Raw genomic sequence first — 17,161 nt, forward strand, 5'->3', positions numbered from 1 at the left:
AATGTGACGTGAAAGGGAAAAATTTCATTTTTTCACTTTCATGGCACAAATGTGCCCGTCATCAAGGGGTCCATATCCTCTTTTCCCCCCCTGTTAGATTCCTTGAGGGGTGCAGTTTCCAGAATGGGGTCACTTGTGGGGGGTTTCCCAGTGTTTTGGCAGCACGAGGGCTCTGTAAATGTGACATGGCGTTCATCATCCATTCTAGCCAAATCCAACCTCCAAAATCCAAATGGCGCTCCTTCCCTTCGGAGGCTTGCCCTGCGCCCACATGGCGCTTTATGTCCACATGTGGGGTATTTACGGACTCGGGGGAAATTGCTCTACACATATTGCATGTTTTTTTTCTCTTTTAACCCCTTGTGAAAATGATAAATTCAAGGCTAAACCAACATTATAGTGTAAAAAATGTAATATTTCATTTTCACGCCACATTGTTCCACATTTGTGCCCGTCACCAGTGGAGTCCATATGCTCACTACACCCCTTGTTACATTCCTTGAGGGGTGTAGTTTCCATAATGGGGTCACTTGTGGGGGGTTTCAACTGTCTTGGCAACACAGAGGCCTTTTGAATGCAACATGGCCCCACAAAATCCATTCCATCCAAATCCAGCCTTCAAAAACGAAATGGTGCTCCTTCCCTTCGGAGGCTTACCCTGCACCCGCATGGCGCTTTATGTCCACATGTGGGGTATTTACGGACTCGGGGGAAATTGCGCTACACATTTTGTTTTTTTTCTCCTCTTTTAACCCCTTGTGAAAATGATATATTCAAGGCTAAACCAACATTATAGTGTAAAAAATGTAATATTTCATTTTCACGCCACATTGTTCCACATTTGTGTCCGTCACCAGTGGGGTCCATATGCTCACTACACCCCTTGTTACATTCCTTGAGGGGTGCAGTTTCCATAATGGGGTCACTTGTGGGGGGTTTCAACTGTCTTGGCAACACAGGGGCCTTTTGAATGCAACATGGCCCCTCGAAATCCATTCCATCCAAATCCAGCCTTCAAAAACCAAATGGCGCTTCTTCCCTTCGGAGGCTTACCCTGCACCCGCATGGCGCTTTATGTCCACATGTGGGGTATTTCCGTACTCAGGGGAAATTGCTCTACACATTAAATGTTTTTTTTTATCTTTTAAACCCCTTGTAAAAATGAAAAAACATGACAAGATTAATAATTTAGAGTAAAAATTTTACAAAAATTACACTAAATGTTGGTCTAGCCTTGATTTTTTTCCATTTCCACAAGGGGTTAAAAAAGAAAATGAACACAAAACGTGTAGGGTAGTGTCCCCTGAGTACGAAAATACCCCACATGTGGGCATAATGTGCCATATGGGCACAGGGCAAGTCACCAAAGGGACAGAGCGCCATTTAGAGGCTGGAATGGAGGATGGAGGCCATGTCGCAATTACAAAGCTCCTGTGCTGCCAGGACAGTAGAAACCCCCGACAAGTGACCCCATTCTGGAAACTACACCCCATAAGGAATCTAACAAGGGGTGCAGTGAGCATATGGACCCCACTGGTGACGGGCACTTACGTAGAACATGTGCCGAGAAAATAAAAAATACAATTTTTTTCATTTTCACGTCCCAAATGTGGCCGTCACCAGGGGGCCATATCCCAGCTGCCCCCCTTCTTAGATTCCTTATGGGGTGTAGTTTCCAGAATGGGGTCACTTGTGGGGGGTTTCTACTGTCCTGGCCGCACAGAGGCTTTGTAATTGCATCATGGCATCCTCTAATGGGAATGGCGGCCATACCTACTTAGCTGGGGAAAAGGGACAATTCTAATTTATTTGGGGTATTAGGCCAATTTTTAGTTTATAAGGTTGGAAATGACAGGTGTTAATCAAATTCAACCTGTGTTGATCCAGAGGAAGGCAAAAAACCCTCGTGAGGCAGACGACAGTAGCCTCATCACAGGGGAAAAATTCCTTCCTGACTCCATAATGGCGATCAGAATAATCCCTGGACCAAGGTGACCCCTGAAATAGGAATAAGGGACAGAATTTAGATAATGTAGAACCCCAGTGACGTGTGGTGCGCCTTGGAGCGATCCAGTATGCAGAGGCCAGGGTGATCAGGACAGGTGTCACACTGGTAAATGGTGTCCTTCCTGATCCCTGTTACCCCACACTCTGCACTTCTTCTAGGGTCTCCCTTTCTCCAGTGTGGGGGACGTCACCTGGAAAATGTTGCCCTGGTGCGATACGGGGTCCTTCATATCCAGAAGTGCTGGGTCCGCTCCATGGCTGCTAAATATTAGGGCTCTATTACTACTTCTGATATTTACGGATCGTGCCACAAGCTACAGTAGCTCGGGCAGCGAGGGACCGGAAGACGGGGCGCTGGTATAAAAGTTATCCCCGTACAGGTGGTGACCTTTATCCAGCAGTGGGAAGATCAGTTCCCGGACGATGTCCCCACTAACTCCAAGGATGGGGGGGGAGGGGGCATCTGGGGGCTGGATTCGGGTGTCCCTTCCTACATACACTCTAAGGGTACATGCACACTGCGGAATCGCGACAGATAACCCTTCGTGCATTCCACAGCTGGCACCCGCCGGCGGACTGATGCAGGCGCACGTCTCCACACGTGTCATAGACTCCATTCTATGCACGGGCGGATTCCGCTCTCCGTCCAACGTGTTCATTCTTTGGATGGACGACGGATTCCGCCCGTGCATAGAATGGAGTCTATGACACGGGTAGAGAAATGCGCCCGCATCAGTCCTCCGGTGGGTGCCAGCTGCGGAATGCACAAAGGGTTATCCTTCGCCATTCCGCAGTGTGCACGTACCCTAAATCTGTAAGAGTACCCTGAGGTACTCTCACAGTGTTTGTAGAATTTCACTCCATACCGTCATCTCTTATTGGGACGGTACTGGCGGAAAAGACGTGTCTGGGGGGCAGCGTACGCTACGCTACCCCCAGACACGTCACTGGATGATGAGGATGATGAGGATGAATGGAGGAAAGAAGGATCCCCCCATTCATCCTCACTGGCTGTTTTGGTGTCGGAGGTAATAATAACGTATCCCTCTGACGCCGAAAACACCCTGGGGGCCATCTTTATATGGGGATTGGTATATGGGGTATGTAGTGGTGTAGTGTCAAACTTTATTCAGTGTAGTGTGGTGTAATGTAGTGTTTTTTACGTGTTTTTTACAGTAAGTATAAAAAAAAAACCTACGCCAACAAAGGAGTTGCTGATAAATGCCGCACTTATGTGCGGCACTTATAAGCAGACCGTGGCAGTAGGATATAGAAAAAAAAACACCCTACGCCAAAAAGGAGGAGTTGCTGATTAGCAGCGCACTTTCGTGCGATGCTGATCAACACTCAGCGGCGATAGGGTGCGGAAAATAGAAAAAAAAAAAATTTGGAAAAAAAAAAAACCTTTTTCTACATTCTGAATATCCCTGTAGCTGCTGATAAGTGTATTACACATATCAGCCGCTAGGGGGCAGCAGAGCGCAAAATCCGGAAAATGACGAGGCTGGAGCCGAAAATAGCCGAAAGAAGACGACGGGGACCGCCGGAAAGACCCGAAGACCGAACGGAATGACGGAGGACGCCGCGAACCCGGAAGACGCCGATCAGGAGCCCGGGACAGGTGAGTAATGTACAAATACCCGCTCTGGACCCCTCGGCTACCTAGCTGAGGGGTCCAGGGCAGGTATTTACTATATTGTGGGACTCTGATCGCCGTGCCACCGGCCCGATCGCCGTGAACGGCCGGCCGTTCACGGCGATCGGGCCGGTGGCACGGCGATCACCATTACTTTTTACAGTAATGGCGGTCGGTGCCGTCCTCGGACAGCACCGACCGCCATTTTTTTCCGGGTCATCGGGTCACCGATGACCCGGAAAGGTTCCGATCGCCACTATTGGCTGATCTGAATTGATCAGCCTATAGCGGCGATCATAAGCACGGGGGGTGTTAACCACCCCCCGTGCCGTGAAGCTAAGATGGCCTGCTATGATTTATAGCAGGCCATCTTCCCCGACCGCTGTGTGTGAACACGCAGCGATCGGGGGAAACATTGGGCGTACCCATACGCCCGTTTGCGTTAAAGCCCAGGCAACGGGGGCGTATGGGTACGCCCGATGTCGTTAAGGGGTTAAAGGGGTTATCCAGGGTTAGATAAACATGCCCACTTTCTCTCAGAAACAGCGTTACTCGTGTCTCCATTTCAGGTGTGGTTTGCAATTAAAAAGAGAAGTCCGGCCAAGTACTTTTTTGTTTTAAGGGCAGGGCGGGGGGAGATTATAATCAGTTCTCACTTACTTCCTGTGCCTGCCTTCCAATGTGTTACTGGCCCCCGGACCCCTGCCAGAAGGCATTTTCCCCCGAGTTGTCATGACATCTGATGGACTGGCCGCTCATCCAGCCAGTCAATTAACCGGGTTGTGACGTTGGCTCTGGTTGAGATCCCCAAGCCCGGCGGGGGTCCCGGAGCAGTGATCTGGCGCTGAAGGGGCACGGAAAGAGTTGAGTTGAGATAATTTTTTATGTTCTTCCTCTGCCTTAAAAAAAAAAAAAAAGTACTTGGCCGGTCTGCATTTACTTCAGTTTACTTGGCTGATTACCATCCGTTCTGGTCAATAATCGTTTGGTGTAATAGCTCATTTTAAAAGACCACGATCAGCCAACATGCACGATGTCGGTTGAGCGTAGTCTTTCGACAGATTGAAAACCGTGATAACGACAGTAACAGTCTGCTGCACATCGCTCCGCGTAATAGGAGTGGCGGCAGCAGTCTGTCGCTGCCTACAATGAGCAGCCTGGACAGTTTAACCCCTTAAGGACCGGGCCAATTTAGTTTTTTGCGTTTTCATTTTTTCCTCCTTGTGCTTAAAAGGCCATAGCACTTTTTCACCTAGAAACCCACATGAGCCCTTATTTTTTGCGCCACTAATTTTACTTTGCAATGACAGGCTGAATTTTTTCATAAAGTACACTACAAAACTAGAAAAAAAATAAATGTGTGGGGAATTAAAAAAACAAAACGCATTTTGTTTATTTGGGGGATATTTGTTTTTATGCCGCTTGCCCTGGGGTAAAACTGACTTGTTATATATGTCCGACAAGTCGTTACAATTACAACGATGTATAACATGTATAACTTTTCTGTTATTTGATGGCTTGTAAAAAATTCAAACCATTGTTAACAAAAATATGTTCCTTAAAATCACTCCATTCCCAGGCTTATAGCGCTTTTATCCTTTGATCTATGGGGCTGTGTGAGGTGTCATTTTTTGCGCATTTTTTGTGTTCTTTCTATCGGTACCTTGATTGCGCATATGCGACTTTTTGATCGCTTTTTATTACAATTTTTCTGGATTTGATACGACCAAAAATGCGCAATTTTTCACTTTGGGATTTTTTGCGCTTACGCCATTTACCATGCGAGATCAGGAATGTGATTAATTAATAGTTCGGGCAATTACGCACGTGGCGATAGCAAACATGTTTATTTATCATCATTTATAACATGGAAAAAGGGGGGTGATTCTGACTTTTATTAGGGGAGGGGGCTTTTTATTAATAACACTTTTTTTTTTTTTTTTTTACACTTATACTAGAAGCCCCCCTGCTTAGGCCCCCTTCACACGTCCGGAAAAACCACCCGGATTTCCTATCAGGAGATCCTGCCGGATTTCCGGACGCATTGACTTTCATTACACACGGACACCCTTCCGGATGATGCACACCAGGAAAGCGACCGGAGCTCCACTTCCTTCTTGGACCTGAGCAGCGATATGGCACCACGAGAGACCCTCGAACCCCCTCCGCCCGCGGCACTTGTCCAGCCCCCCCCCCCCCCGGCGGCAACCCCCGCGGCACATCCCCACCACCCGCGGCGCAATCCGCAAACCCCCAGTCCTGCTGACAGACCATGGTGGGAGTTGTAGTTTTGCAACCTGAGGCCATCCTGGTTGCAGGGCATGATGGGAGTTGTAGTTCTGCAACCTGGATGGCCACAGGCTGCAGAAGTACAACTCCCATCATGGTCTGTCAGCAGGGCATGATGGGAGTTGTACTTCTGCAACCAGGATGGCCACAGACTGCAGAAGTATAACTCCCATCATGCCTCTGCTGGCAGGCCATAATGGGAGTTGTACTTCTGCAGCCTGTGGCCATCCAGGTTGCAGAAGTACAACTCCCATCATCCCTTGCTGACAGGTCATGATGGGAGTTGTACTTATGCAGCTTGTGGCCATCCAGGTTGCAGAAGTACAAGTCCCATCATGCCTCTGCTGGCAGGCCATGATGGGAGTTGTAGTTCTGCAGCCTGTGGCCATCCAGGTTGCAGAAGTACAACTCCCATCATCCCCTGCTGACAGGTCATGATGGGAGTTGTACTTCTGCAGCCTTTGGCCATCCAGGTTGCAGAGGTACAACTACCATCATGCCTCTGCTGGCAGGCCATGATGGGAGTTGTAGTTCTGCAGCCTGTGGCCATCCAGGTACACTAGGGGCTGTGTATTGGCATACTAGACCATTTTTTTTTCTCATCAGGAAATCCTGAAGGTTTTTCCTGATGATTTCCTGATGGTAAAAACAGATTACTGTCAGGAAATCCTGATACTTTCCTGATGACATTTGAGGTCTCCTGATCAGGATTTCCTGACAGTAAAAACTGACACGGACGTGTGAATGGGGCCTTACTGTGGAGAAAGAGAAGAAAGCAAGTGCCAACCTGACAGGTTGGTGCTCGTTTCCTCTTCAAAATCGTGCCACGTGATACGGCCTTTGGCTAGGTTCACACTATGTATCTGTGCGGCTGTATTGCGGGCGGTAAATCATCGGCCGGATTTTTCTGGTTCATGCGTACGCTGGAAAGTATACAATATCCGGCCGCACAGTGCACACTATGTATGAGCCTACGGCCCGATCGTAAACGGATCCGTAAAAAATGAACAAGACCATTGTTTGCGGCTGGAACTGTGCAAATTCACGGCCGTGGATTGATAGGCGATCCGTCCGGATTACTTCAAAAATAGCCGGCAATAATGCCGAATGCCGATGCCTCTAATAGTTAATATATTAAATTAATAAAACACATTTTCTTTGTAATAAAGTCCCTTTCGTTGTTCAATAATTTAATTCTAACGAATCCATCATTGTGCAATTAAATATACTGTTAAAATAAATATATATATATAAATAAATGTATATTTATATATATATTTATTTTTTGACAGTATATTTAATTGCACAATAATGGATTCGTTAGAATGAAATTATTGAACAACGAAACTGATTTTATTACAACGAAAATGTGTTTTATTAATTAAATATTAATTAGTACAGGAAGCTCCATAAGCCGTTAATTCATATTGCCGGCAATAGAGCATTCTGTACTAATCATCACTTTACTTTAATAAAAACATCAAATGTTTCTTCTAATTATGTTATCACAATAGCATTATTAGAAGAAACATTTAGAATTATATGTGCGCTCAGCTGATTGGCTGATCGGCTGAGCGCACATATAAAGAGCCGGTCCGCAGTACAGTGACCTTATTGTGCTGCGGACCAGCGAAAAGGCAACATCGGGGTGAGTATAAAGCTCTCCCCACCCCTTCCCCTGCACTGCACCCCTCCCAGCAAGGAAGGGGGGTCAGTTAACCCCTTCCTTGCTGGGATGGGTGCAGTCTGACATCAGTCTGGCCCCCAAGGGGTTAAGGGGGATGCAATACATCCTCCCTTAACCCCTTGGGGGCCAGACTGTAAGCAGCGATCTGTAAAGATGCTGCATACTGTAAGGAGCACAACACCGCTCACAATGATGGGTTTTGTGCTCCTGTTTTTGTGTTTTTTGTGTGTTTCTCCCTTTTTGTTTTTCAGATATCGGTATCCTGTGGATTACGTTGGATTCGGTGGACTACGTCGATGACCAGCGGTTGTTTGGTGTTTTTTTTTTATAAAATGGTCAATGAGGGGTGTGGGGGTGTTTTTATTTGAATAAAAAAATTTTTTCACTTGTGTGTTGTCTTTATTTCTTTACTTTATAGACTTAGTAGTGGAAGCCGTCTAATAGACGGAATCCATTACTAAGTCGGGCCTAGTGTTAGCCGGTATAAAATGGCTAACACTAACCCCCCCATTATTACCCCAGTACCCAATGCCACCAGGGGTACTGGGAAGAGCCGGGTGCCAGTGGTCCCGGAGCGTCAAAATTGGCGCTCCTGGACTGGGCGGCAACAGGCTGGTAAGATTTAGGCTGGGGAGGGCCTAAACCAATGGCTCTTCCCACCCTGGTGTTACCAGGCTGTTGTCGTTTGTTTTTTAACCCGGCTTGTTATAAAAATAGGGGGGACCCTATGCTTTTTTTTTTAATTATTTATTTATTTAAAAAAAAAAAAAAACCCGCATAGGGTCCCCCCTATTTTTATAACCAGCCAGGTTAAAAACCAAGCGACAGCAGCCTGGTAACATCAGGGTGGGAAGAGCCATTGTTTTAGGCCCTCCCCAGCCTAAATCTTACCAGCCTGCTGCCGCCCCAGTCCAGAAGCGCCAATTTTGACGCTCCGGGACCACTGGCACCCGGCTCTTCCCAGTACCCCTGGTGGCATTGGGTACTGGGGTAATAATGGGGGGTTAGTGTTAGCCATTTTATACCGGCTAACACTAGGCCCCGACTTAGTAATGGATTTCGTCTATTAGACGGCTTCCACTACTAAGTCTATAAAGTAAAGAAATAAAGACAACACACAAGTGAAAAAAAAAATTTATTCAAATTCAAATTTTATTAAAAAAAAACACCAAACAACCGCTGGTCATCGACGTAGTCCACCGAATCCGACGTAATCCACAGGATACCGATATCTGAAAAACAAAAAGGGAGAAACACACAAAAAACACAAAAACAGGAGCGGTGTTGTGCACCTTACAGTATGCAGCATCTTTACAGATCGCTGCTTACAGTCTGGCCCCCAAGGGGTTAAGGGAGGATGTATTGCATCCCCCTTAACCCCTTGGGGGCCAGACTGATGTCAGACTGCACCCATCCCAGCAAGGAAGGGGTTAAGTGACCCCCCCTTCCTTACTGGGATGGGTGCAGTGCTGGGGAGGGGGTGGGGAGAGCTCTATACTCACCCCGATGTGTCCTCTTCGCTGGTCCGCAGCACAATGAAGTCACTGTGCTGCGGACCGGCTCATTATATGTGCGCTGAGCCGATCAGCCAATCAGCTGAGCGCACATATAATTCTAAATGTTTCTTCTAATAATGCTATTGTGATAACATAATTAGAAGAAACATTTGATGTTTTCATTAAAGTAAAGTGATGATTAGTACAGAAAGCTCTATTGCCGGCAATATGAATTAACGGCTTATGGAGCTTCCTGTACTAATTAATATTTAATTAATAAAACACATTTTCGTTGTAATAAGATCAGTTTCGTTGTTCAATTATTTAATTTAAATGAATCCATCATTGTGCAATTAAATATACTGTCAAAAAATAAATATATATATAAATATACATTTATTTATATATATATATATATATATATATATATATATATATATATATATTTATTTTAACAGTATATTTAATTGCAAAATGATGGATTCGTTTAAATTTAATTATTGAACAACGAAAGGGACTTTATTACAACGAAAATGTGTTTTATTAATTAAATATATTAACCATGAGAGGCATCGGCATTACTGCAGAGGATCGCAAACCCCGGTAATAGCAATTCCTGTAAACTGTTTCCCTGCTTTCCCAGATGCATCCAGAGGTGTTTGCATCACTTTCTTAACATTTTATTTGTTATTTTTAGTTGAACCAGATTTCCAAGTAAATGACCGTATGTTTTCAGTCGCATGTCTATTTTTTCCCACGGCTGTAGTCTCAGCCGCACATTTCCAGCCGCATAAAAAATACAGCCGCACAGATACATAGTGTGAACATAGCCTAAAGTTGTAAAACCCCACCCAAACTGAAGACAAGAATGGTCCTGCTTCTGGAAGAAAACAACCATGTTTTCTAAAGGTGGACAACACCTTTAACGCAAAGGTCTTTCTATATCCACAAGAAAAACATAAAAGATTATTTTGATGTAAAGTTGGGTAGCTCTAAAAATACACAAAAAGGGAAAGTGCACAAAGTATCCAAGTTCAGCAACCACCGCTAATCAAATGCCGAAAGTTCGGGTTCGGATCGACTCGAGCATGCTTGAGGTTCGCTCATCTCTATTAAAAATGTAGTTCTGTAATCCAAAGTACCAGTTTACAGTATATGGAAATCCTGCAGAGAATGTACAGTAAGGTAGTATAAAATCATGTAATGGCTTTATAATAATGTTTAAAATTATAAACATTTTAATATAATAATGTATAAAAATTCTAAGAATACAATGTCAGTGAAAATTTTAAAATGCATACTCGTCCTTCAACAGCTGAAGGGCAACAATTTTTAACGTGTACAAATAACTGGTTCTGACATATGAATCCAGTTATATGGAAAGTACAGCCTGCTGATCTGATCGAGGTCTGCGAAAACCCAGCAGCTCCCAGCATGATCGCCCCTATAGAAGCAGGAGGTGCTATGACTGTGCTAAAATGTCTACCCAGCCCTCAATAAGTGCTGTATATCTTGCAGGTTAGGGTAGGCAGGTTACTATAAGGGTGCGTTCACACCTACAGGATCTGCAGCAGATTTGATACTGTGTTCAGTTATTTAAATGAAATCTGCTGCAGAAAATCAGCTGCAGATCCTGTAGGTGTGAACGCACCATAACAAACTATTTCTGCCTCTTCTCCCGCACCTGTGCGATTTCTGTGTGATTGCAGTCATATGCTGCGTTTACACGAAGCGATAATTCGCCCAATCGATTGTTTAACGATTTTGAAGCAACGATTTGGTCTTTATAACGATCAGCGTTTAGACGAATAGATCGTTAGAAAAATCGTAAGAAGAATCGTTATTGCGATCGTTTTTAAGATCGCTTTAGCCCATCTTTTACATAGGGTGAATCTTTGAAAGACTGTTTACACAAAGCGATCTGCGAATTTTTAGCGAACGATGAACGATGATTTGTGAACATGTTGAAAGATCGAAATGAACGATTTTTCGCTCGTCGCTTGATCGTTTGCTGTGTTTACACAGAACGATTATCGCTCAAATGCGATCGTTATAGCGAAAATTCGAACAATAATCGTTCCGTGTAAACGCAGCAATAGGTTGAACAGTTGAATGCTTTTACTGGTTTGGGAGTTCTTTGGAAGTAGTTAAATAGGTTATCTTTTGAAGAGAACCCCTGTCTATTTGCTGTGCAAGGGCATATGAATGTGATAGAGAGGGAGTCTGAAACAGGGTACCTGAAAGAGAAGTTCCTTTACTGGAAGACCCAGTCTGCCATACATTTCATGGGTGGTTATTGAATGGGAAGCATGTAACGTTCTTCCCCACTAACAGCAGCTAAATCTCAGTCGGGTTCTCTCTTGAAACATCCAAACAAACCTAACCTCTCCCTTTACCACAAATATATGAACGTATATAAACATGCTTTTGTGTAAAGGGGTTAACTTTTAAGGTAAAGAGATAATGGGTCATGCCTCATAGTAAAAGTAACCTGGAATAAAAACTATCCTCTCAGGTGCATGATAAGTGGTATGACGTGTAGGCCCTGGGTCAGGCTAGGTCAGCAGGCTCTTCTATGAGCACTATAATATTAATATACAGCTAATAAGGGAGGATTATAATTAGAGAAGATGCTTCTTTAGCACAGTGCTTTTGACCTTACAAAGTCTAAACTCCATATTAAAAATGTTTTTGTGTGTCAGTAGGTTTCTAGTAAAATAGGGCCGTATCTTCTGTCTATTCCATTGTCCCTTGGATCAATAATTAATGTGGCAGATAAGAATCCTGCTTTTGCATTATTGAACAGGTTTCAGGTGCACAATGAATGTTACAATAAATGAGCATGGAAAGAGGGCAGAAAATAGACCTCCGCTCTGCCTTACCACGTCATAAAATGCATCGCTCTGGAATGGGCAGCTACGTACGCAGCTTTAAAATTGTCTAGTTAACATTGCATATGTAATTGCATTAAGCAGATGGCTGTGTGCTGAATCATCAGTGAACTTGTACTGAAATGTTATTTTATTGCCTAATCTTTTGGAATATAAAATCCATGACATGAGCTATGCTACCTGCACAAAATGAGTCTGCGCCTCCCTGGCATATAATACCGAAGAAACAAATAGAATTTATTGTGCTAGTGTTAGAGCATGCTCACTGCAAAGTAGGATGAATCAGAGCAATTAAATGTGCGAACGTGTCAATCGCTTTTTATAGAGTGTCTTTATTTTTCTTCTTAATAATCCAAAGTAACATCAAGGTGAGAATTTTACCACCAAATCCAGCAGTTTTACGAAACTGATATTCTTTCAGCGGTGGAAAATTAAACATGGGGCTACTAAACAGACAGTTCGCAATAGCTATCTATTGGAATGCAGTTATACAAGACATTGATGAGAATTAAAAAAAAAAGTGTGCAAGTCATTTACCTGCACTTATAGGTGCTATTGAAGCAGGAGATGATTTACTGCCAAGGATAGAAATGGATGCCACTTAAGGTAGAGGGATCCATTTCTTTGGCAAAGGCTTCCTGAATGCGGTCCAACCCTATCTTTCTCAATAAGATGTAGCATGGCCATGTGCATGAACAGTTACTTAAAGGGGTATTCCAGGAAAAAAACTTTTCCCTATCCACAGGATAGGGAAAAAGTAAGAGATTTCAGGGGGTCCAACCTCTGTACTCCCTGACGATCTCGGGCCCCAGCTTCTGTGAAATGAATAGAGCTGCGGGTACGGCTTGTGACCCATAGCTCCATTCATTCCTATGGATCGATGGAAAGGGCCGAGTACGCTGGAAGAGCGCTGTACTCAACTCTTTTCATTGTCTCCATAGGAAGGAATGGAGCCCTTGATCAGGTGCCGTACCCGCGGCTCTATTCATTACACAGAAGCTGGGCCTGATACAGAGATCGGCAGAGGGTACAGAGGTTGAACCCCCCCCCCCCCCCCCCGCAATCTCCTACTTGTCCCCTATGCTGTGGATAGGGAAAAAGTTGTTTTTTTTTCCAGCAATACCCCTTTAATGTTTCATTATAAGACAAGTGAATTGTATCAATCTAAATATTTCTTGACTTCAAAGTATTAACAAGGTGCATGTTCTTAAGATTACTATGGCATGACTAAAGGCCCTATTCCATGGAACGATTATCGGACGATATCGGCCGTTACGCTGATAATCGTCCCGTGGAATAGAAGACAACAATCAGCCGGCATGAACGTTGCTGTCGTTTTTTTTTTCAACATGTTGGAAAAAAAAGACTTACTGTATATAGGAGCGGTGGCAGCTGTATGCTATGGGCTGCCCGGACGATTTAGCGATCACCCGGGCAGCCACCCTGCACCTCCCCGCGCCCGACTTTGACTCATTGCTGCTGCCATGTGCCGTGTAAAATAGCGGCGGTAGCGAGCGGGAAACGCTCCTCATAGTTGCCCCGTGGAATAGGGGCTTTATGGTGTTGCGTGAAAATGTGGCAGATGATCAGTTGGGCACTTGCAATAACATTAAATAAATAAATGGACTGGCCAGTAAGCAAGATCCCCCACAACAATGCTTAGAGCCTGCAGGAACATTTCACTAAAGAAGAAAGCAAACAATGATCTCTTTTACAAATGTAATCAACCTCTGAACTACTTAAAGAAACACAAGATTAAAGGGAAACTAACAGCAGGATAAAAGACTATAACCTGCTTTAGGTCATTTTTTTTACTGTCAATCCACACTTTAGTCAATATGTAAATTAGGCAGTTTGGTGCACTAGGGCAGGGACTTCCACCCTCAGTGCACTCACCCTCCAAGGCCACCGACTGCCTTCTAATGAATATTCATCTGGTGCTCCGCAGTGAAATCACTTTAGCGCTTATCATGAGAATGGGCAGACCGACGTGTGCATTGGTGCACTGAGGGTGGTAGTCTCACCAATAAGTGGTGTCTGAAATTTTGACTATAGGCATATATGTATGTACAATGTATTTGAAAAGTCTTCAGACCCTTTCACTTTTTCACATTTTTCTATGTTGCATCAAGTTTTCCACCATCAATCATCACTCAGTACCCCATAATAAGAATGTAAAAATATAGTTTTAGTTTTAATTTTTGAAAATTTATTAAAAAGGATAAACAAACATTTTGCATGCTTCATTACAGTGCTGCAAAAATTCAAACACTTTCTACTCTCGCAGCATCATATTAAAACATGATGCCTGGCGGAGAAAGAGTCCACTACAGGGCTTCCCCGTCCGTAGGTTCCGTGTTTCACAGAACGTGGGAATAAGCCCTTTCTCTTGTTCATCTTGGAGATGTTTTTACACCTTCATTGGAGTCACCTGTGGTAAAATCAGCTAATTGGCCACAATTTAAAAAGAGTGGAATTGTAGTATGTGAGGGTTCGCACACAAAGTTTCATTGCATTACCGCAATGAAGAACGTCTGGATGGCAATTAAATTATTAATTACTGCAATGAAATAATGACATAACGCAATGAAATAATGCAATAACGCAATGAAGTGATGCAGTACTGCAATGAAATGATCAATTACTGCAATTAAATGATGCTTTCACATTGCATTTTCATTGCGTTACTGCATATGTGAACACAGCCTAAGGCTATGTTCCCTCAACGTCTTCTTTTGGCCTTTTGGCCTTTGGCTGTTTTTGGATGTCCATCATTTTGGCACCAAACTGGCCATGTAAACGGAGCTAAAAGGGCCAAAAAAGACTTTGTGGAAACATAGCCTAAAGAAGGCACCACTAAATAATGAAGAAAATAATAGAAAAATAGGTACCAAAAGTGCTAGTCCAACCAAACACATGCAAACAACAAAGAAACAACACTATGGAGTAAAGCACACCAAGGATAAGTAAAAATATTCTTTAATGATAACAAACCAGATTAAAAACATTTAAAACATTCATGTAGCACATACCACAGCATATAAGATGTGCTTGGTCCTCTTCCCAGAAGCTGAGTACAGCAGAAGTAAACACTTCATGTACATGCAAATCGAAATAATGACAAGAATATAGGTAATCACTAAAGAAAGTCTTACATGATAAAACAATATTCTTTGGCAAACATCCAAAGGGGAACCATGGGTGAAAAAAAGCATCATTAGAAGAATATAAAGTGCATTGGTCAAATAAACATATAGCCTGTAATACCTGTAAACCAAGAGGGCAGGGGATGCTGAGCGATCAGCCGATCATAAAGGTCTCGACCTAAAATCGTCTGCGCTAACCACCCATTGCTCTGTGTAATAGAGATGCACAGCTGACGGCTAACGACTGAATACCCTGTTGTATGTTACCTCTCCACACTCCCGGTCTTCTCCTGCCCTCTGCTCGCTTCCCTGGGCTGCAGCTTCTAAACAGGCTCTGAGCTGACAGGCTGCTCAGCCAATCACTGGCCACGGCCGTCCCGGGCAGTGATTGGCTGAGCAACCTGTCAGCTCAGACAGGCCACTCTGAAGCTGCAATTTAGGACAAGGGGTGCACGGACATCGCCTATTAAACGGCTTGAAAATCGTTTAGCAAGGGCTGCATGCCCTTGCTAAACGATTATCCATCAGTGTAATAGGCTCAGTAAACGAGCGCCAATCTAGCAGATCTGTGCTTGTTTACTTTATCGATCGGCTCATCTAATAGGACCATAATTCACTCAACTATGTCCTTAACAAGTTTGGTTTAAGCTGTCATCCCAAATTAGGCTTCATACACACAACCTTATCTGGTTTTACTGTCAGGAAGTTCAGGAAGGCTTCAGGAAGTCATCAATATTCAGTATTTTCCAATCTGAAAAAAGAGCCACCAATTGATCTTATCTAGCAACACATCTAGAAATCTGGATAGTTTCTGGATGCGCATCAGGAGCATCTGAAATTCTGCATGCTCCCATAGACTTCTATGGTCCCATCTGTGCTGAAATTCCAGACGAAGATAGAACTAGTTCTATTTTTCCATCTTTATATTCCATACACCCTTTAATAAAAATACTCAAAGGTGTCCGTGGTCAATAGACTTCAGTGAGTCCCGAAATTTACCAGGATTTCCAGAAATCCTGATAAATTTTACAGTTGTGTGCATGGGGTCTTAGAACTTGATTGCTGGGTAGCCGAGGTACACCTGTTGGACAGCAGGGCTGGCATTGGGGGCTTTGGAGGTGAGCCCCTTTCCATCTGCTGCTTCCCCATGCAAAGATATTGCCCCACTACCCTTGTGGGGGCTCCCTTTTTATTTTTTTTAATGTGAGGAGACAATAGGGCGTAGATAATCAGAAAGGGTTTACTTTTTTAATACTTTTAGTTTTGGCATGGTTATAGATCGTATATAAAATGCTTGGCTCTTCCGAGGTACATTTTCAGTGCAAACATACAAACAACAGCAGAAGGAAGGTTGAATCATTCCCTTCAGAATGCCATGGTAACACAGCGTCAGCATGGATTCATAGAAGACTAGTCATGCCTAAATAATATGATTGGATTTTTCTAAGGAGTTAATTATTACCTTTACTATAGATGGTTCTTTTCAGAATATATTAGTAAATTACCTAAATAATAGTTTCCTGGTATAGTGATCAGTCAATATACTGGTTAGGGCTGTGTCCGCACATAGTATTTCCCTCAGACTTTTTTAAACCGAAACGGGGAGTGGGTTAAAAAAAACACAGAAACTGTGCAAAATTATAAATTTGCCACAGTTCCACTCCTGATTTGGGTTGAAAAAAGACTGACAGAAATACTATGTGTTAACATACAGTAGCCCATACATGCTGTTGCTACAGAATACGGTCTATGGAAAAACCATTGTCTGTGCACACATTGTAAAAATATAACTAATAACTTACTTTGCAGGTTGTTAAATCTACCTGTATAAGAAGTGTATAGTGGCATTATACAACGAAAGGCACACGTGTTTGTCTACAGCAAGTAGAGTCATGTAAAATTTACAGGAAAGTAATTGATCAGGTCTGAAATAAGTGTGGTGTGACTGCTCTCCAATTACCCTGTCCTGCATTCTCCAGTTGTCTTGGTACCTCTGTAGAAATACATTA

At 43.6% G+C, this 17,161-nt stretch overlaps 1 protein-coding gene across 1 annotated transcript in view; it reads left to right on the forward strand.

The window, feature by feature from the left end:
• The window catches only part of APBA1 (amyloid beta precursor protein binding family A member 1), a 120,382-nt gene that overhangs the window by 62,293 nt on the left and 40,928 nt on the right, over positions 1-17,161 (forward strand). The gene's annotated exons all lie outside the window — the stretch shown is intronic.

Source organism: Dendropsophus ebraccatus, chromosome 3 (assembly GCF_027789765.1).
Source record: "Dendropsophus ebraccatus isolate aDenEbr1 chromosome 3, aDenEbr1.pat, whole genome shotgun sequence".
NCBI lineage: Eukaryota > Metazoa > Chordata > Amphibia > Anura > Hylidae > Dendropsophus > Dendropsophus ebraccatus.